Genomic DNA, 22,261 nt, shown 5'->3' with positions numbered 1-22,261 from the left:
GCCGGGCACTGGTGGCCCACGCCTGTAATCCTAGCTACTCAGGAGGCTGAGATCTGAGGATCGCGGTTCAAAGCCAGCCTGGGCAGGAGAGACCATGAGACTCCTATCTCCAATAAATCACCGGAAAACCGGAAGTGGCACTGTAGCTCAAGTGGTAGAGCGCTCTCCTTGAGCTGAAGAGCTGAGGGAGAGCGCCCAGGCCCAGAGTTCAAGCCCCACGACCGACAAAAAAACAAAAACAAAAACAAAAACAGTAGGTGAGTATGGATTAGTATTCTGAAGGTATGCTAAGTTGTTGTCTTGTCATGACTACCATGAAATCAATGTCCTTTCTCTGACCTTCACCATAGTTCTTTATTTGGCAAAATTGGCAAGTTTCTTAGTGTGCCACTTTCTCCTGTTAGTTCAGTGCACAGGTTAAAACTGAAGAATTAGAAAAATTTGGGCTGAGACCATTTTACAATTTGCTAATTTGCTAACTGCTGATTCTGCTTATGTAAACTTGCTTACGCTGGCACTGACCCTTCCCTTCCCAAAAATGAGTTAACAAGTTTCAGGGACCAGATGTCGGCCCTAGGACAAGGTCAGTGGTCATAGATAAAGAACAGACAGTACGTGTTCCTCAGTTCCCATTTAGAAATTCCCCAGACAGGACCTTGAGATAACGACCACCTGGCAAGACCACAAGCTAAGCCAAATGTCAACCAATCATAGGCCTGTAACCATGTAAACCCCCCTTAAACCAACCATGGGCCAGTCATTTTACAAAATTTCCCACGTGGCAAAGTGATTGTTGGCGTATATGATGACCTTTAAATGAACCAATCATGGGATGCTTTGTGTTATGCGTTAATCTTGTGGTTTTTGCCCTTAAAAAAGGGCTTGTAACCACTTCTCGGGGCTCCCTGTCTGCTCGGGCCAGAGAGTCCGTTTGTGCAAACGTCAAATAAACTCCTCTTGCTTATTGCATGTCCCGGCCTGGAGTCTGAGTTTCTGGGGCGCCCTCCCGTTGATGAAAGTATCCCAGGAGTCTGGGGTCTTTCAAAAACATTAAGCATGCCAAACCATGGGTTTCCATTGTCCTAGTAGAAGTTTTGCATTCTAGGATCTTCCTTCTAGGTAAGTCTATTCTTGGGCCCTCATATGCATATACTCACAGAAGTAAATGTCTCACAAACCATGGAACATAGTTGGCCAATGATGATTAGCTCACACAGAGACTCAAGAAGTTTGGTTCTGTAGCCTTTCTGAGAGGCCTTGGACTAGGTACTGTGGGCAACATTGACAGTAATTCCTCAGAGCAATACCACTGGCAGCAAGTGAGCCCTGACTACTACTTAGCCCTTACTTGTTCTCCCTCGGGTATGAACACATGAACAAACCCAGTTTAGCTTATTGCACAGTGTCCTCATCAATGAAATCATTTTGAGCCTAGGAGAAACTCTCCATTTGAAAAGCAGTACACATAAGAAGCAGATGATGGCCCACACTCAAATGCTTCAGGAGAACAGAGTGTAAGGGTGTCTACACAGTTGGGAAATAGGATTCTGAGGGGTAGGAAGGGATGATTTTAGATAGCAAACTTAGAAGTAATTATACGAATTCCTAACCTAACTTTCTTCTGCCCCTCAGATTCAATTCAGGAAGTGGTGGAATGTTTATAATCACAAAGTGGAGTTTTTAATCCCAGGCCCAAACTTTAGGTGTTCTTGTTACGTCTTCACACCTGCCACTGATGTAAACAGTCAGAAGGGCAAAGGGGAAGGGACCCCCTGCACAGGAATATAAATGGAGCTTACAAGCCACTGCAATCTCTGACTTTCTATGTTGAAGGTAAGATAAAAGGCAGTTTGAGTTTCTAAGAACTCAGTTTCTAGGCTACATGGCTCCTTCAGAACTTCTTTCCCTCCTCCTGTGTTTTGAGAGCAACAGTTAGTACAGTACTTCTGTCTCTTAGGGGCAATCTTTCTCTTCACACAATGCTTAAAGTAGACAATAGGTGGAAGCTGCCATTAAATAAAAAAAGTATGAAATCAGGCTGGGAAGATGGCTCAGTGGTAGAGCGCTTGCCTTGCATGCATGAGGCCCTGGGTTCAATTACTCAGCACCACATAAGCAAAAAGAAAAAAGCCGGAAGTGGCGCTGTGGCTCAAGTGGTAGAGTACGAGCCTTGAGTTGAAGAGCTGAGGGACAGTGCCCAGGCCCAGAGTTCAGGCCCCAGGACAGGACCGTGCCCCTCCCCAAAAAAGTATGAAATAGCACACAGTGAGTGCTTCCCCTGAATTCCTGGACCTAACAATCTCTCATTTCTGCAAGGCAAGCACTCTACCACTGAGCCACCTTCCCAGCCCCCAATTTCTCATTTCTGAAGAAAAAATGATTATGGGTGAGTACTAACAGCCTCCATTGCATGGTGAGCTTAGAACACTTTTCCCAAGGCAGGTTCTGTCCAGGTATTAGGATGGATGAGATCTACTGGATCAATGAACTTACAGATAATGCAAGACAGAAAAGTCTAAGAGACTGAGTCTCAAAAGAAGAAACTGGACCAAGGAGAGAAAACTTATCATTGCTGGAAATGGAGAAATTCAGAGACTGTTTCTCTGAATACAGACAGGGTAAAATTATAACAAAGTTCTAAGTTGTGGCTCATTAGTAGAAACTATCAAGTCAACCTCATTAAAGCTAAAAATAAAACTTATAAAAATAAAAAAACTATTTGGATTTCAGTACTAACATCTATTTTAAGATGTGTGTGTGTGTGTGTGTGTGTGTGTGTGTGTGTGTGTGTGTGTGTGTGTGTGTGTGTGTGTGTGTGTGTGTGTGTGGAGTCTGAGTTTATGTATGGGACAGCATTGGTTCTTAAAAATCACAATATTGACGCTGTCCTTTAGGTTTCCAATTGAAGTCTGGTGGTGTTCTAGCTCTACCAGTTGAAACACACAATTCTCAATTTCTTCTGATTAACTGCAGATAAACATGTAATGGATATGTCAAGCTGGGTTGGTTTCAGTTCTACTCTGTCGATATTATGTTCACAATGAACTATACCACTGTGGACAGGGACAGGAGGGAAAATCAGAGACAGAGAGCAAATGAAGGGATGAGATTGTCAAACCAGAAATGAACTCAATACCTAATTTACAAAATTAAAAATCTAGGTTGATGATTCTCTCCTCCAGGTTTTGTAGGTGCCCTTAAGGCCCATCGATGGAGATTTTGAAGGTTAACTTATATGATAATTAATATAGAGCCAGAATCTCTTAAGAAATTTTATGAAAAGCATTTCATTCTTAGTACTGGTTTCTCTTTGAGTGGTGATTCTATATGTTGTTGGCAGAGCTAATTCTTTTTCTTCTTGTCTTTAGTACTTGTCAGGTGTTGAAATCCTTCTTAAAGCTTTGCAACAGAAGTCTGCTATATCTTGGCACCCTGCCCCTAACTAAAATGGTAATCAACGTTTGAAATTAATGTACTTGATATGAGTTTTATTTATTTATTTAATTTGTTTTTGGTGGTGAACTCTGGGCCTGGTCGCTGTCCTTCAGCCCTTCAGCTCAAGATTAGTGCTCTACCACTTGAGCCTCAGTACCTCTTCTAGCTTTTCTGCTTAGGTGGTGCTGCAGAATCAAACCCAGGGTCTCGTGCATTCAAGATAAGCTGTCTACCACCAATCCACCTTTTCAGCCCTTAGGAGTGGTATTTTTGTGCACGGATCTATCAAGCAAATCTATTTACCAAATGTGTTTATTTGCCACTATACATATTCAAAATTATGAATTATCTGATATTTTAATGAATAAAACTGTTATCATTGTTACCAGAAATTGTTTGTCTCCTCATGCTGTAAACATGGAGGAGGCATTTTAAACTAAAACTACAAAATAAATTTTAAGATCTTGGTGTTAACAAATGTGTCCAGGTGTTGTTACATTAAACAGAGAATTCAAAATGGTTTTTCTTCATGAATACAGAGATCAAAGTTCTTATAATACTTTTTTCAAAATGCAAATTAAAGGGAAAATCAGTCAGGAGGTAAAATTTATATTGAATGTAAATTTTTAAAGAGGAAAAGAAGATCCTAGATGGCAGACTAAAGACAAAGCAACATCAGGGCCCTATATGCTCAATACTAAATAAGAAGCTTTAATTGAAAAATTCAGCTGGAATGTGAGCATCAGGCAAAGGCAAGCAATCAGAGCCTACCACCAACAAAGAAACACCATAATGTATATCTCAGAAAAAGGAAACAAGTTCAGACCAGGGCTCAACATCCTTATCCTTGATTTCAATGATACACATACACCCCCCCTACACACACACAGAAACACTCACTCACACACACACACACACACACACACACACAAACACACACACACACACACACACACAAGAATGTATGCAACAGCTCAACCTACTCACATCCATTCAACATGAATCAAAGATCTTCCTGTAATATTTGAAACTTTAAAAGTTTCAAGTCTTGTAAATAATTGATAACAGATGCATAAGCAATTATTTTCTGAATAGCATCTGCTATGAAAATGAGAGTTCATGATTGTTATAACTACTTAAACATCTCTGAATCTCAAAAGAATTAAACTAGAGACAATCCGAATTTGGGGACTATATTTCTACCAGCTCTTCTGCAAAGGCTTAATAAGAAGTTATGAAATCTAAACTTAAATACCAAATCAATACAATTAATAATTGTGTAAGTGAAGTGAAAGACACTGATCAGAGACCTATGCTGTCTCCAGTTCTCAGCCAGCTGCACACTGTGGCACCTTTGATTCTGCAGGGCCTGGCCCACAGTTGTATCCCCAGAGCAGTGATCCTGCTGGGGTTGGGGCTGGGAGATTTGTGGAGAGGAGGGGTGGCCACGGGGGAGGCCAAGCTGGGATTGGGGATGGTGGTGGTAGGGAGAGGATGGGAGGCCCTGGCAGAGGCTGGTGAAGGGAGGAAGGAGGCAGTAGCCCGGTGGCTCAGGAAGCAGCAACTGCAAAGGCAGCTGGGTTCTGGGGAGTGTCTGTGAGGTGCAGAGTTTGGCCCCTGGGGTCTGGTGGCTGGGTGAGGAGAGGAAGGAGTCTCAAATCCCACCTAAACAGACAATGAGAAATGAGACAACCAGTGGCTGAAGAATTACAAGAAGAAAGGCAGGGACTTGGGACTTGTAGGTAAACTCTGGGGGCGGGGAGGACAGCAGTGTTGGACAAGTGGTAGTCATGCCTCTCTGGAGGCTGTGGGCTTGGCCTCACTCTTGCCTTGAAGCAGGCACCGTATAATTCTGCCTGGAATCTTTAATAGTAGCTTAGTTTAACCTTAAAGTCTAATTTATTTGCTTTGCTTTTTTTTTTTTTTTTTTTTTTGCTTACAGTAATAGAAGAATTGGTGGGACAATCTGAAAGGATCTCTGGCTTCTTATTTTCTCATCACCCTGAGCTACAACCTGTGTGCTACCAGCTTAGATGATGGGACTTTGAAATTCTGGAAAGCAGATGCACATCATAAGGCCCCATGGCTTTGGGATTTCTCACATTCTTTTTAAAATGTAATTGTTACTAAGGTGTGTACAGTGATTTCACAATTCATGTAATGTGTACACTTGTCTTGTAGACAATGCCATCCTTTCCTGAGCTTTTTCCCAGTTTCTGTTTTTTTTGTTGTTGTTGTTGATTGTTTTTGTTTTTGTTCCTGACCTTCAGCTTGAACTCAGGATTGGGTGTTGCCCCTGAGTTTTTTGTAATCAAGGCTACTTTACCTCTGGAGCCCCAGCTCCTTTTATGGCTTTTTGGTTGTTAATTGGAGAGAAGAGTCTCAGAGATTTTCTCACTCCATCTGGTTTTGAACTGAGATCATCATCAGCCTCCTGAGTAGCTAGTATTCTAGGCCTGAGTCCCCAGTGTCCAGCTACTAAAGTGTTGGTTTCATCCTTCCCTGTTTGTGTTACAACTTTCCTTAACTCTTGGCACTAATACTACATATTGCTTGGCTCAAATCTGAATAAGTGGAACATGCTGTATTTTGAGGAAGGCAGGAATAGGAAACTGTAGGCCATAGGGACATATAAGCTAAACAAATCATTGGGAACATGGCATAAAGACAAATAAGTTTATTGCCAGTTGACTGTGTCATGTCTTTACTGTTAATTCTGCATGGCCTGTGGATGATGTTATACGTATCCAAATGGTCATTGGCAGAAATAAGGTTTCTCATCCTGTTCTATAAACAAAACAAAAACCAACCAAAAAATACTACCTATGAGTCCAGCAATTTCCTCTAATTAGAGATCAGTATGCCCTAGTTTATGAAAAAATATCCATTATTCAAGTGCTGCTACTTTTTCTAACCACAAATATAATGAAATATGTAGTTGTCTGTAGAATTGCGTATGAACACCATCATTTTAATTCACAAAAAATTCAGACATTTAAATGTTTATTTATCTATTTTTTGTCAGATGTGGGGCTTGAACTCAGTGCCTGGGCACTGTCTGTGAGACTCTGTGCTCAACATAGTTAGCACTCTACCAATTGAGCCACAGAGACACTTCTGACTTCTGAGTTGTTAATTGGAGGTAAGAGTCTTATGGGTTTTTTTCTTCCTGAGCTGACTTAGAACTGTGATCCTCAGATCTCAGCATCCTGAGTAGCTGGGATTACAGGAATGAGCCACTGGCACCTGGCTTCAATAGTCATTTTTAAAATGATGAACTGCTTGGTGCCTCTGGCTCACATATATAATCCTAGCTATAGTTAGGATTACAGGTATGAGAAACAAACACTAGGTGTGTGTTGTTCATGATGGTTTATATTGGCATGTTTTGATATTGTTTGTTTCTTATACTACATTGCTCTTATTTTTATTTTCACCTAGGTGGGGGTGATAGGTACTAGCCAGTGTTGAACCTTCTTTGGTTGAGATGGAGCCATGTGGAAGTTCTTGCCTATGGCATGAAATTGAAATCCTCCAGCTCTCAGCTCCCAATGAACCTGGGATGATAGATGTATTCCATCACGCAGAGCCAGTGGTTGGGGAGCATTGCAGAAAAAACTACACTGGTCTTGAACTGATGTCCCAAATAGCTAGCTTTACAGGCATATGCCTTCAAAACCTTGTTGTATTCAATTTCACTTTGAAGTAGTGTTTGTACATACTTAGAGAGTACAATGATAACACACTACATGTTTAATATATAGAAGTCAATACAATTAGCAGGTTAATCTCCTAAAACATTGAAGCTAATGTATTTTGGTAACCTCCTGACTGTGCTAGTTATTTTAGAATATACCATAAACATGAATACAATGATGATGTGAACTAGAAGATTGAAAGTTTATAGAGATTGAGACAAGTTAGACTATGTGTAGTAAATATATATTTATCCATTGCTGCTCTGAAGTACATTATCATATATTCACTGTGACAATACCATCATATATTCACCATGACAATAATTTTCTTGCAGTGTAGAATTTTCCATTTCATAATCTGCCATCTTTTATCTTTTTTACATTCTCCTTATAAGTATGAATGCTTTCTTGTTTCTTATAATGTTTTGAAATTATTTTAAGATGGAATTAAAATTCGTTGAGTCTACTGTAATTATCTCATTTTGTTTGGTTTTGTGATGCTAAACATTAAGACCAAGGGTGCCTGAAAGTGATGCCAGCAGACTATATCACAAAATTTTATTCTAATTACCTCTTATTATTGTATTTTGATATAGGGTTTTATTGTTGCTGTTTAATAATATAGAGTGTGGTGAAGGTGGACTGAAACTTGCAACCCCACTGCCTCCAATAACAATGCTTTCTTACTAGGATCTGGAAGCACATAATTATCACTCTAGCTAACAGGAGGTTGAGACCTGAGATTTACTTCAGACAGCCTGAACAGGGAATTTTATGAGTCTCTCCTCTCCAGTTCAGTACAGAAAACTTGCAGTGAAACTGTAGCACAATTGGTAGGGCACTACACGCAAGGAAAAAACACTCGGGATTGTCATATAGCCCCTGAGAACAAGCCCTAAAACACACATATGCACAGACACACATTCACCCACATACACACACACTCTCACACACATGTACACAAACAAAATTGCAGGCAATGTTGTACCTTAAATTCTTATCCAGGGGTTGGACAACAGTCCACTTATTTGTGAAGGTTTTCCTTGATTATTTTGAAGGAGGAGGATAGTTCATGGGACACAGATGACAAGACTTTAGTGAGGAATACTTTATAAATGACTAGCTTATAAAAAGAACAGGAGCACAGCTTTTATCTTTAAATAGTACATTCCTTCAACTATAGTATTTTTAAATAATAATAATTGAATTATGAGAAGACAATGCAGCACCTCTTCCCTTCTCCCCTTCCCCTCTGTCATAAAATATGACAAAATTATCAAAAATAGTCTTTTATCTTACAAGAATGAACACTTGTAAAAATGTCTGACTATATGTGTAATGTTTGTTTTTCAATACTTGTTTGATTTTCCCACCTCTAAGTACTTGCCTTTTTCCCAGATGACAGCACACAGGGGCATCAAGAGCAAACAGATTAGGAAACAAAAACCTTACAATGTCCTAGGAAGTAGATGTCAAAAATAGATGCAAGAAGCACATGACAGGCTGAGAGGGCCATGAGACCCAAAATGATTTGTGCATTATGAGAGAAATAGTGACAAATAAGGCTTGGATCTGACCTAGGAAGGGCTCCTTGAGGCTGAGACCATGCCTGTATCTAGGCTTAGCTGAGGATGTTGGGAATTGACAATGTCCACATGTGGATATAGTGATGTGAGAGGGGAGATTTCAGTCTCCAGTTTGTCTTTGGGATGGTCTTATGTGACCAAACAGCTTAGATCATTGGGCTCTGAGAAATGACACTACCTACCTCACAATGGAATAGAATATAGAACTATGAGAGCCAAGCAACTGTAACTGACATTCAGCTCAAGCCAGCTCACTTGGCCTGTGGTGCAGGAACAAGAAAGATGTTCTTGTGTTGTTTTCAAAGTTCAAGAGACTCAGCTCTCAGGCATGAGAGGTATGAGTGCCTCACTCAATGCTGCAGACTTTGGATCAGTGCCAAATCACGAATCCAATGTCTCAGGCCTTTTTTATAAGAAGAAACCAAGGGAATCATAAGGCAACTCAGGCAAGTATAACTATAACAGGAAACCTATCTAATCTCATCCAGCCCACATTAGAAACTTCTTCTTGTGTGCTTTTATATGTGTATACTGAGAAAATATTTACTGTGTACTTTTCAATCCACTCTATTACAATTACTCAATTTGAAGGGTACTCCCACTTTCACATTTCAAAGATCCATTCTTTTTACCACCTCAGTGTGACAATGAATCAGCCCAAACCCTGAATGTGCCTTATAACATATGGATCCTGGACTCAGGCTTGCTGGAAATGCTGGTAATGGACCTGGTCCCTGACTACCAGAAAGGTGATCCCTTCTATGTTGGAAACTTCCTCTACCACTATAGAGAGTGGGGGACAATGGAGCAGTTGCTGGATATTCTGTTTAAAAAGTGAATGTTCCTAAGCCAGGTGCCAGTGGATCATGCCTGTAATCCTAGCTACTCAGGAGGCTGAGATCTGAGGACCGTAGTTCAAAGCCAGCCTTGACAGGAAAGTCCATGAGACTCTTATGTCCAATAAACGACTAGAAAACCGGAAGTGGCGCTGTGGCTCAAGTGGGTGAATGATAGCCTTTAACTGAAGAGCTAAAGGATATCACCCAAGCCCAGAGTTCAAGCCCCACAACCAACAAAAAAAAGTGAGTGTTCCTCTTTCAAACTCAGGGTTGATGAGACCCCCTGGCAGAGTATTGGTATACTTGGCACCTTTCTGAGACTGTTTCACTGGAGTCTGATCAAGGAGCTTGGCTAGAGACGAAGAAGTACACTCTCTGGCTAATTCCTTAGGACTGGGCTGCCAGAGCATTTCATTTGCCTCAGAAGCTAGTGGAGCCTTAGCAATTTGCTTGCTGAGAGACCAGCATTAAAGGAATGAGCCCGTGGCATCCAACGTCCACCCTCACCTAGAAAATCACTATCTTGGAGGCCTTTGAAGGAATATAGACAGAAGAAAGGATGCAACTGAAACTTGAATTGGGGGCTTGAGTGCTGTCCCATTTGTAACACTCTACCATTTGAGCCCCAGGTCCAGTTCTGGTCTTTGGCTGGTTAATTGAAGATTAGTGTCTTTGGAATTTTACAAACTAGACTGCGTTCAAACTGTGATTAGTAGAATTAGAGGCATGAGTCATTGTGCATTTATTTGGACAGATGCATATAAGCATCCTCACAGAATTTGCATGAAATTGTGTAAACATATCTCCACTTTTTGTCTGTCATGTTTACATTACCATGTGGGTCTTAGCCAGTCCCATGTGTGTCCTGTTAGTTCAGAAAAGGAGAAGCATAGAGTTAACTTCCTTCTCTCCTTCCATTGGTACAGATCCTACTACCATAACTGGAAGATGAACAAGTGAAGAAGTAAGTGGATGTTGGCACAAAAAGAAGTTCTGTCCTTGAAAACTGGGTATCTTTGAGGTTTCCGAATCAAAGCAACTTTCTTCTTTGCACACAAGTTGTGATTTTCACCAAGGGGTTGAGTCTTGGCACTTCAGTGCATAGCAGATTACACAGTTGTGGATGTGGTTGTGGTTTGGGACTCTCATGGAAGACAGGGAGGGCTGTGTATAGCAAGTCAGATTCAGTGGGGAAACAACTTTCTCTTCCTATCACAGGGAGAATTTTAGAGAATTATATTTAAGAAATTTCTAGAAGTGATATTTTGAGGACCATCCTGCTTGCAGAAGTCTCTTCCCACTTCCCAACCTGCAAGTCCTGCAGAAAGAAGCTCTAGTACAAGGCTCAGGATGAGGAGGGTGGAATTTCATTTTCCTTGTCACCAAACTGCCCACAGCATCGTTTATTCCATCCTCCTTATGTGGATGGACTTCTACCCTGATGATTTCTATGAACCCAAGAACCATTGCACCCTAAAAGAACTTACACAGTATGTCAAGCTCAACATGCCCTCTTCAGACCTGCTCTTCCACTTACATATTCTTCTGGACCAGCTGGAGGAACACATGACCCATGAGACCAAGAAAAAGAGGAAGAAGTCCTTGTTTCAATGCCTCAGAGCTTGTGAGTAGGAATGGAACCTGGATCTCTAGAGATGGGCCTGATTGGCCAACAGCCCTTAGTACTCTCCAGCTTGGCAAAATGTCCTTTTATGGATATTCTTTGCCGGTAATATGTTCTCTTTTTGAAAGAACTTGGAAGTATACATTCAGAAATACCCTACCTTCCCATCAGTGTTCAGCAGTCCAAACTCAAGTTCTACAGCTTCCCCCATTAGATCCTCATGGAAGTTTAGTCACACCTTAACTTCTAGAGTCTACTTTAAGAATCTTGTACCTATTTCCATTCTCAGGTTTGCATCAACATAGAGCAGCTCCTGCAGAACTACAGATAAATAACCTTCAGTGATGTAGTCTATGGGGACTGATGGAGATCAGAAGCCATCACTAATCTCCAGAAAGCATGTGAACATAGAGTTTTTTTTTTTTTAATTTGTAGAAAGGCCCAAGCAGGTTTTGAGTCCTATGGACATCCCACATGTGATGCAGGTGTACCTGCACCAAGGAAGAAGACGATCCAGAATGTCTTCCATTGATGTTCACAATCCAGCTAGATCAGCTCCAAACCAGTCAAAAAGAACACTTCTTGGTGTGCAGGGTAAATGTGTGCTAATGGAAAATGACCACAGTCTATGTTCAGTGAAACCAATAAGTGAGGTCCAAAATCTAGATTCAGTTGAAGAAAAGGAATCTTTCCTCAAAGAATACCCAGACCAATCTGTCCTCCTGCCGGGGATCCAATTTCCAATTGAGAAATTAGAATCTGTCCCTCTCTGGACTCAGGAAGAAAATCCTGTCTTTAATGAGGAAGTAGATCCCTTTGAGGACTCCGAGGCAGAATTTCTGCTGAAGGCAACTTAGAGGCCAATCTAGATTTAGAGATTCCTTTCCCTCTTCCTGGGAAAATCTTTATTTTTCTTTTTGTCCTGATTGTTGTAAAAGGTTCATTCTATTTATTTTTCTAACTTTATTAAAATGTCAATGTTTTTGATATATTCTAAAATTCATGAATCCTAAATATGTTTCTTTTTAAACCTACAATCTGAAACATCGTGCATACATGTTCTGGGGGGGGGGAACAGAGAGTGACAGGGGGCTGTACAAGACAGCCTACTGCATATAATGGGAACTGTTAAATGTACAGGGAGTGGCAATGAAGCAGGTCATGACTGCATGGGGTGATAAGGTGGCTACAAAAGGTCTAGGACATAGCAGATCAGATGTCCTAAAAATCTATTCTGTCAATTGTGACAAATGCCACAATACTTATAGTGGTCTGTGGGATGCTCTTCCAACAGTGAGTTTAAATCTGTATACATCTTCATTGTGCTTTGGGTAAATATGGAAGAAAAATTTGACTCCAGTAATATAAAATATTTGACAAATGAAAATATTTGACAAAATATATAGAAAATATGTATACTGGAAAGTAAAAGCCATCATCAATAGAAGAAAGAAAGTTTACATAGATGAAAAAACACAAAATCAGGAAGAAAAGAAACCACAATTAAATTAGTTATATGTTAATATGTGTTATATTCTTTATGTTATATATAGTATATTATATAATATATAAGATTGAATATGATTTTTCAAACTACAAAGGCATTTAAATTTTTAGTCTAGTATTTTTTTCACAAAACATTAATGTAAAATATTATTGGGGATAGTAGGGATATAATTTGATTATAATTATATGAATATATATTTGTGCATTTCTAGATATAACATTGATTAAAAATAGATGAATAATTATATACATATATTTGTATATATCTGTCTAGGAAGTGAATATAATGCAACTGACTACAGTATGTATATAAAAGCAGCTATGAGTTGAGGCCATGAGACTCAATCCTGTAATCCCAATGATATGGGAAGCTGGGTTCTGAGTTTTAATCTCTCTTACCCCCTTGGCCTTAGATTTTCTGAGGAGGCCTGGGCCTTTCAGTGTAACAAAGAGACACATATGCAGTGGGATCATACTCCCTGACCCCAGAGGAAAGTCAGTAGAAATCAGGACAAGCCTCTTATGTTATGACAGTCTATTCAGTTCCTGTACCAAGATGGCCATCTGTAGAACATAAGATGGAAAGTTGGCATTCCCTCCAAAAGGGTCTAAAAAGAGCCTTCTGAACTATAGTATCTGACAATACTGAATTAAACCTTATTTCCCTTCCCAAGCTGCAAACACATAGAAATATAGCAAGGGCTCAAGAGAGATGGGCAAAGATTTACAAATACATAAATTTACTCTGTTTTAGTAATTCAATGAAAGTCATCAAAGGCATGTCTTTAATTTTTCTTTTTTCTTTTTAAAAGGAAATGGAAACATACTCTGAGTGTATCAGGAACTGGGTGACAGTTTGGTTGCTGAATTGTTGAATGCACTCCTGAGCAAAGGAGACACATATATTGGGGAAATTGTGTGGGGTTGGGTGTCCTCACACAGCTTTACAAAACAATAGCCATAACTTCTATGATGTCACAGTCACCTTTGCCATAGCAGCAAATAAGTGTCAAACACTGATTTTTCCCTGAAGTAGACTCAACACCACCAAATGGCACAAAGAATAAGAGGGAATGATTACTAGCCACCAGACTTCAGCTTGAGAAGCTGTCCTGACCAGAAGCTATGATTAATTGAGCTGGAGAAGGCTAATCTCCATGTAAGGCTCCTGAGCACTAAGGACTAGGCACTATTACAGGTATTGGAGAAACAGAAATGAATATGGCTCTCTCCTCACCAATTTCATGCTTAAAAGAAAACCAGAAATCATAATGATACTTTCTGTAAATCAGAGACACGAAATTGGTGGTTTTGTGGCAACAACTTCACATTGGGGATGGGGAGAGACATCCCTAAAGAGGAGATAGTTGATATGAGAGCCATCATCCAGGCAATTATCTAGGAGCAAGTTTTCTTTCTTTATTTCTTTTTTTGGGTCCGTTCGTGGGGCCTGATCTCTGGGCCTGGGCGCTGTCCCTCAGCTCTTCAGCTCAAGGCTCTACCACTTGAGACACAGCGCCACTTCCAGCTTTTTTCTTTTTGCTCATGTGGTGCTGAGGAATTGAACCCAGGGCCTCATGCATGCAAGGCAAGTGCTCTACCACTGAGCCACCTTCCCAGCCCTAGGAGCAGGTTTTCCAGGCAGTAAGAACAGTAAGTACATCCCCCATTGATGGGAATGGACCTGACTTGCTTCAGAAAAGGAAAACAGCACTGACATGCTTGCTTGTGAAATAAGAATGGAAGGGTACAATGAAGAAAAGAGAAATCAGAAATGAAGATAGAAATAAATTAGATATTTATTGGATGCTGCAGGTTACAAGAAGAAAAGTTATGATTTTAGTTTAAATCTGACGTGACCCACTGGAACCAAAGTAGTCAAACATATGGGTCTCTGGTGTCTCATAACTGGAATCCTAGTTACTCAGGAGGCTGATATCTGAGATTCAGGTTTGAAGCAAGCCCAAAGGAAATTTGGTAAGACTGATCTCCAATTAAACACCAAAAATATGGACATGAAGCTGTGATTCAGCTGGTAGAGCACTAGCCTTGAGGAAAAAACTAAGGGACAGCACTCAGGCCCCAGGTCCAAATCCAAGGACTTCGCAAAACAAAGAAGCCAACAAATAAATTTTGGTGCTGTCATTCATCATTTAGCATTCTAGTTCAATATATTTAGTATTAGCCTTGGAATTATATCCTTAGCAAATGCTCTCCCGGATATTTTGCTTCATTACCAGTTTTCAAAGTCCTGGCATCACCACTGTCTCCTCCCAGTTAACATAGCAGTGTACCACTAGAAATTTGAAGATTTATTTTATTAATCACAAGAATTCTTATCATCTATCCACATACATGAAATGAATAGTAGCCACATTCCACTACTCTGAATATTTTTAATCCCCCTTTGAGTTAATTACCATTAAGGCTTAAAAACTCTAGAGTGGTTATCAAATTAATTCAACAGTCATCATTCTTCCACCCAATCTTGTAACATAAGTTTATAAAACTAGAGAGTATATGAAAGTGTACACATGATACCTTCTAACTATAATACTCTCAAGAAGTAGGGTTTTACAGAAACATCCTGATTGCATTGCCAAAGCAAAGGATAAGAGATTTAATTAAGCTACCTAACATCTCAGAAGGAAAATGCTATTGGCTTTAGAACAAATTCATTAGCCTGGAACTGAGGAAATTAGTTTCAGAAATGCCAGAGGCAAAGGGTATTATTCAAATCACCTTATCATGAGGCACAAGCAGCCTGTCTAGATCAAACTTCAAGGAAAAAAAGGGATGAATGAAAAGCAATTAATGCTTCTAAAACAAGCCAGTTGGTGGTGGTTCATGCTTTTTATCCTAGATACTTAGAAATCTAAAATGAAAGGATCTCAATTCAAAGACTGGCCAGGAAGAAAACCTTCCTCTCTGCAACCAGCAGATAGGAAGCATCAGCTCTGGGCCTGAAGCCCAGCAGGATGGCCTCTGCCCACAGACATCCAGACACACAAGACCACCCGCATCTAAAATATTATCAAATACATTCAAATAGTATCTTCTGTTTGGGAGATAACATTTAAAAGATGCATCAAAAACATTTCACTGAGTTCCAGTTAAAAAAGGAAGAGTGAAAGTGGAAATATGTACTCACTCACTGAAAGCTAAGTCACTGACTAGAATGATGTTAATAGGGCTAGAGGCCTATTTGGTAACTTATTCATTCAACCATCTTTCCTCACAACTTGTCAGTCAGCCTGAATAGTGAGATTTTTGGTTTTTTGTTTTTATTTTTTGTGCACATATTGTACAGAGGGGTTACAATTACATGGGCAAGATAATGAGTACATTTCTTATCAAGCATTGCAGCCTCCTCCTTTGTTTACCCTTCATATGACTTCCCAGTCTCCCCTTGCTCCCCCAATCCCCCCCCCCGCACCAAAGTTGTAAAGTTCATTTTCGACATGACAACTTGTACTTTTCATTGTAGCAACAGGTCCACCTGTATTCTTTTTTTTTTTTTTTTTGTCGGTCGTGGGGCTTGAACTCTGGGCCTGGGCGCTGTCCCTCAGCTCTTCAGCTCAAGGTGAGCGCTCTACCACTTGAGCTACAGCGCCACTTCTGGTTTTCTGGTGGTTTATTGGAAGTGGTTTTCTGGTGGTTTATTGGAGATAGGAGTCTCACTGTCTCTCCTGCCCGGGCTGGCTTTGAACCGTGATCCTCAGATCTCAGCCTCCTGAGTAGCTAGTATTACAGGCGTGAGCCACCAGCGCCCGGCTCCACCTGTATTCTTTTTTTTTTTTTTTTTTTTTTTTTTTTTTTTTTTTAATTTTTTTTATTGTAGAGATACTATACAGAGGGTTACAGCTACATGAGTGAGGTAATGAGTACACTTCCACTTCCTCTTGAACATTGTTACCCCCTCCATTGTTTTTCCCCTACCATCCCCTCCCTCCCTCCCTTCCCCAAGGTTCTTTTTTTTTTTTTTTTTTTTTTGATCGTGATTAAGTGATTACTTAATTTCCGGAAATTCACAGTATTGTGGAATAATGATGCTCATTTAAAGTCACAAGTTCATTCTAACTTTCCTGGAGCAAATTGTCTATCACAGTCTGTAATATATAACGGTGCTCATATGTTATATACCATATATGTGATCAGCAGCATGGGGATATTTAGTAGTGGTTCAACCAGATGAGTGGGAGTTCTTTGTTTCTTAAGTCCTGTTAGTTTTGTCATATCACCTAACATTTTGGATTCATCATCCACTTATCAGGGAGACCATGTACTGTTTGTCTCTTCGTTCTTGGCTTACCTCGCTCAACATGATTCCTTCTAGCTCCATCCATTTCCCTGCAAATGCCATTATTTTGTCATTTCTAATGGCTGCATAATATTCCATTGAGTATAGATACCACAATTTTTGGATCCATTCATCTGTGGTGGGGCATCTAGGTTGTTTCCATATCCTAGCTATTGCGAACAGTGCTGCAATAAACATGGAGGTGCACGTGTCCTTGTATATTGGTTCCTGTTGTTCAGGGTAGATGCCTAGAAGTGGTATGACTGGGTCGTAAGGGAGGTCAATCTTTAGCTTTCTAAGGACCCTCCAGACTGCTTTCCAAAGTGGTTGTATGAGTGTACATTCCCACCAGCAGTGTAATAGCGTTCCTCGTTCTCCACATCCCCTCCAGCATTTGTCGTTGGCTGATTTGTGGATGTGGGACATTCTGACTGGGGTAAGGTGGTATCTCAGGGTTGTCTTTATTTGCATTTCCTTCACCACCAGGGATGATGAACATTTCCTCATGTGTTTCTTTGCCATTTTTATTTCTTCATTTGAGAAGTCCCTCTTTAGTTCCCTTGCCCATTTAGTAATTGGTGTGTTGGGTTTGGGAGGGATTAGTTTCTTGAGTTCCCTGTATATACAGGATGTTAACCCCTTGTCTGATATATTGCTGGTAAATATTTTTTCCCAATTAGTTGGTTGTCTTTCTAGCTTGGTTGCGATAGCTTTATCTGTGCAGAAGCTTTTTATTTTAAGGTAGTCCCATTTGTCGAGTCTCTCTCCAATTTGTTGTGACCCTGGGACTCTGTTCAGGAAGTTCCTTCCTGTGCCTATTAGTTCAAGTGTCTCTCCTACTCTGTCCTGCAGTAGTTTCAGAGATTCAGGTTTAATGTTAAGGTCTTTAATCCATTTTGAGTTGATGTTGGTGCATGGTGATAGGCTGGGGTCCACTTTTAGTTTTCTGCATGTGGCTGCCCAGTTTTCCCAGCACCAACGGTTGAAGAGGCTGTGTTTCTTCCATTGTATGTCTTTGGCTCCTTTGTCGAATATCAGCTGGCTGTAGGCCTGTGGATTTATTTCTGGATCTTCTATTCTGTTCCATTGGTCTTCGGGTCTGTTTTTGTGCCAGTACCATGCTGTCTTTGTTATTATAGCTCTGTAGTAGAGTTTGAAGTTCGGCATGGATAGCCCTCCCATATTGTCTTTATCCCCTAGAATTGTTTTGGCTATTCTAGGTCTTTTGTTGTTCCATATGAATTTTTGGACTGTTTTCTGTATTTCAGTGATGTACGTCATTGGGATTTTAATAGGAATTGCGTTGAATTTGTATATTAGTTTTGGAAGTATTACCATCTTTACTATATTAAGTCGGCCTATCCAGGAGCATGGGAGGTCTTTCCATTTCCTAGTGTCTTCTGCAATTTCTTTCTTTAACTTTTTATAGTTCTCATTAAATAGTTCTTTTACATCTTTGGTTAGGTTAATTCCTAAATATTTTATTTTTCGGGAGGTTATTGTGAATGGGGTTGCTCCCTTTATTTCCCTCTCTTCCTGTACATTATCAGTGTATAGGAAGGCAACTGATTTTTGTGGGTTTATTTTGTATCCTGCTATTTTGCCGAAGTGATTTATGATTTCTAAGAGTTTGGGGATGGAGTTTTTGGGATCGTGGAGGTATAGTATCATGTCGTCTGCAAAAAGGGATAGTTTAACTTCTTCTTTTCCTATGAGGATCCCTTTAATGTCTTTTTCTTGCCTTATTGCCCTGGCTAAGGGTTCTAGGACTATATTGAAGAGGAGTGGAGACAGTGGGCATCCTTGCCTTGTTCCTGATTTTAGGAGAATTGGTTGTAGCTTTTCCCCATTAAGTATAATATTGGCTATTGGTCTGTCATAAATGGCTTTTATTGTTTTTAGAAATGTTCCTTCTATTCCTATTTTCTCCAGAGCTTTTAGCATGAATGAATGTTGAATTTTGTCAAAGGCCTTTTCTGCATCTGTAGCGATAATCATGTGATTCTTGACCTTGGCTCTGTTGATATGTTGGATTACATTTATTGACTTACGTATGTTAAACCATCCCTGTGTCTCTGGGATGAAGCCTACCTGGTCATAGTGAATTATTTTTTTTATGTGTTTCTGGATTCTGTTAGCTAGAATCTTGTTAAGGATCTTTGCATCTGTGTTCATCAAGGAGATTGGCCTGTAATTCTCCTTTTTGGTTGGGTCTTTGCCTGGTTTGGGGATGAGTGTGATATTGGCTTCGTAGAATGAGTTTGGGATAGCTCCTTCCTTCTCTGTTTCTCTGAAGAGCTTGAGGAGTATGGGTATTAGTTCTTGTTTAAAGGTCTTATAGAATTCTGCTGTGAATCCATCTGGTCCTGGGCTTTTTTTTGTTGGAAGACTTTTGATAGCTTCCTGTATCTCATTATAGGATATTGGCTTATTTAATTGGTTAACTTCTTCTTTGCTCAGTTTGGGCAACTTGTATTTCTCTAAAAATGCATCCATTTCTGCCCGATTTTCTTCCTTTAGAGAGTATAGCTTTTGAAAGTAGTCTGTTAGAATTGTTTGGATATCTTGGGTACGTGTGGTGATGTTTCCCGTGGCATCCCTAATCCTATTAATATGGGTTTCCTCTCTTCTTTTTTTAATTAATCTAGCCAATGGGCCATCAATTTTGTTTATTTTTTCAAAGAACCAGCTTTTTGTTTGGTTTATTTTGGTTATGGTTTTCTGATTTTCTAATTGGTTAATCTCTGCTTTTAATTTGGTTATCTGGCTTCTTCTAGTAGCTTTAGGTTCCATTTTTTCCTGTTTTTCTAGCTGTTTTAATTGCAACATGAGATTATTTACTTGGTCTGTCTCCATTCTCTTGATGTGGGCACTGAGGGCAATAAATTTGCCCCTCAGGACTGCTTTTGCTGTGTCCCACAAGTTTCTTTGTGAGGTGTTTTCATTTTCATTGAGTTGTAGGAAATGCTTTATTTCTTCTCTGATCTCTTCTGTTATCCAGGCATTGTTAAGGAGTGTGCTGTTCAATTTCCATGTATTGGAGAAATTTCTGCTGTATGCTTTGTTATTGAGAGCTAGCTTGATTCCACTGTGGTCAGATAGGATACAGGGGATTATGTTGATCCCTTTGTATTTGCTTAAGTTCCTTGCATGAACTATGATATGGTCTATTTTGGAGAAAGTTCCATGAGCTGCTGAGAAGAATGTGTACTGTGTTGTTTTAGGGTGAAATACTCGGTAGATGTCAGTTAATTCCGCTTGCAGTATGGCCTCTCTTCATTCGGTAGCTTCTTTGCCAATCCTCTGGTTGGTAGACCTGTCCTTTGGTGAGAGTGGTGTGTTAAAGTCTCCTAGTATTATCGTATTGGGATCTATTTTATTCTGTAAGTTTGAGAGCATTTGTTTGACATATCTAGGTGCACCAATATTTGGGGCATATAAGTTGATGATGGTTATATCCTCCTCTTGGATTGTTCCCTTTATTAATATGTAGTGTCCGTCCTTGTCTTTCTGTACTGATTTTAATGAAAAGTTTATTTTGTCAGATATCAGGATAGCTACACCTGCTTTCTTACTGGGGGCGTTTGATTGGTAGATCCTTTTCCACCCCTTCACTCTGAGTTTGTTTGTATGTTTGGCTGAGAGGTGGGTCTCCTGAAGGCAACAGATGGATGGGTCTTGTTTTCTTATCCAGTCCTCAGTTCGTTTTCTTTTAATTGGCGAATTCAGCCCATTTATATTAAGAGAAAGTATAGAGAGATGCATTGTTGTCCCTGCCATTCCGTTTTCCTAAGTTTTTCTTTTTTCCTTTCCTCCTGTGCTTGCTCAGTTAGACTTTGAGTAATGCCTGTTTGGGGCAGGCCCCAGTTCCTGGCTGCTTTCTTCAGGTTGTGTCCCCCCTCTTAGAATTCTTTGTAATGCTGGCTTAATGTTTATGAATTCATTTAGTTTTTCTTTGCTATTAAAAGTTTTCAGTTCTCCATCAAATGTGAATGCTAGCTTTGCCGGGTAGATCAGTCTGGGTTGGCAGTTATTGGCTCTCAGGGCTCGTATGGTGCTTTCCCAGGCTTTTCTTGCATTCATTGTTTGTGTGGAGAGATCTGCAGTAATTCTTATTTTTTTTCCCATTGTAGTATAGCTCCTTCTTCATTTTTGCTGCATGCAGGATTGTTTCCTTATTATTCAGATCTATCATTTTTACTATAATGTGTCTAGAAGTGTTTCTCCTGGGGTCTTGCTTGTTGGGTGTTCGATAAGCTTTTGTGATGTAGTTAAGATGGTCGTTTTTGAGGTGGGGAAAATTTTCATTGATTATCTTGTTAAATAGGTGTTGCATTCCCTTGCTCTGGAATTCCTCACCTTCGTCCACTCCAATTATGCGAAGGTTAAATTTTTTAGCATTATCTGCTTGCTCTTGAATATCCCTTTGGTTTAATTTGAGTAATTTTTCCATATCTGTCACTTTTTGGTCCAGTTGGTGTATTCTGTCTTCTGTATCTGACACTCGACCTTCCATTTCATTCACTCTGTTGACAGTGGCTTCTATTGTGGTTTGCATGGAGGAAATGGATCCCTTTATGGATTCAATGTTGGTTCTCAGAGTACTGATCTCACCTCTCAATGAGGTATGCATTACCTCTAATTTGGCGTTTATCTCACTTCTTATTGAGGTTTGTGCAGCTTCTATTTTTGCATGCATCTCTTGTTTGATACCCTGTATCTCTTTGGATAGTTCATCCTTGTGCTCTTTCAATTTCTGATAAATTTCTCGCTTTATTTCTTGAGTCATTGCCTCCAGCAACCCTTGGAAGTAGCCTTTGTCTTCCATTCCTGCTTTGCTCCCACTGGGGCTCTCCCCTGTGTGGCTGCTGGCTTTTGGGGTGAGCTTGCTGTCCTGGGTGGTAGTAAACCTTGTGATTTTTCTCTGTGATTTTCGCATGGAGGTTCAGGAGACTGCTCTTCAATTTTGTTTTGGTGTGTCTGTCTTTGCTTGGTTGCTGATTCTGTATTGGTAGAGAGAGTCTGTGCCTGATCTGGGTTCTGTTGGGAGCCTATTTCCAGCTGCTATTCTGACTTACTTAGGATTCTCAGCTCTCTGCTGTAGATTGCTGACAGTTCCTGCCTTTGGAAGGGTTGAGCAGCCTAGACTGCTTGTGTTTGCTCCTACGGGTGCTCTTGTGAAGAACAGATGCTCTGGATGCACTCTCCCAAATGCTGGAGTCTGCTATGGGCTCCTGATGTGTTTTTGTTTATTTGTTTTGGGCTGGTTGTGG

At 40.1% G+C, this 22,261-nt stretch overlaps 2 long non-coding RNA genes across 2 annotated transcripts; both read left to right on the top strand.

The window, feature by feature from the left end:
- The first annotated feature begins 1,777 nt into the window (after positions 1 to 1,777).
- LOC138823851 (uncharacterized) lies at positions 1,778 to 7,083 on the top strand. Its single transcript, XR_011370929.1, has 5 exons — positions 1,778 to 1,833; positions 3,369 to 3,450; positions 5,378 to 5,566; positions 6,461 to 6,577; positions 6,877 to 7,083. It is a non-coding gene; the product is annotated as an uncharacterized lncRNA (long non-coding RNA).
- Positions 7,084 to 8,995: 1,912 nt separating this feature from the next.
- On the top strand, positions 8,996 to 11,891 carry LOC138823850 (uncharacterized). The gene is made up of 3 exons (XR_011370928.1): positions 8,996 to 9,165; positions 10,485 to 11,182; positions 11,472 to 11,891. It is a non-coding gene; the product is annotated as an uncharacterized lncRNA (long non-coding RNA).
- Positions 11,892 to 22,261: the final 10,370 nt, after the last annotated feature.

Source organism: Dipodomys merriami, unplaced genomic scaffold (genome assembly GCF_024711535.1).
Source record: "Dipodomys merriami isolate MVZ:Mamm:240054 unplaced genomic scaffold, mDipMer1.0.p SCAF_124, whole genome shotgun sequence".
NCBI lineage: Eukaryota > Metazoa > Chordata > Mammalia > Rodentia > Heteromyidae > Dipodomys > Dipodomys merriami.
This window is presented reverse-complemented; position numbering and strand designations above follow the sequence as displayed.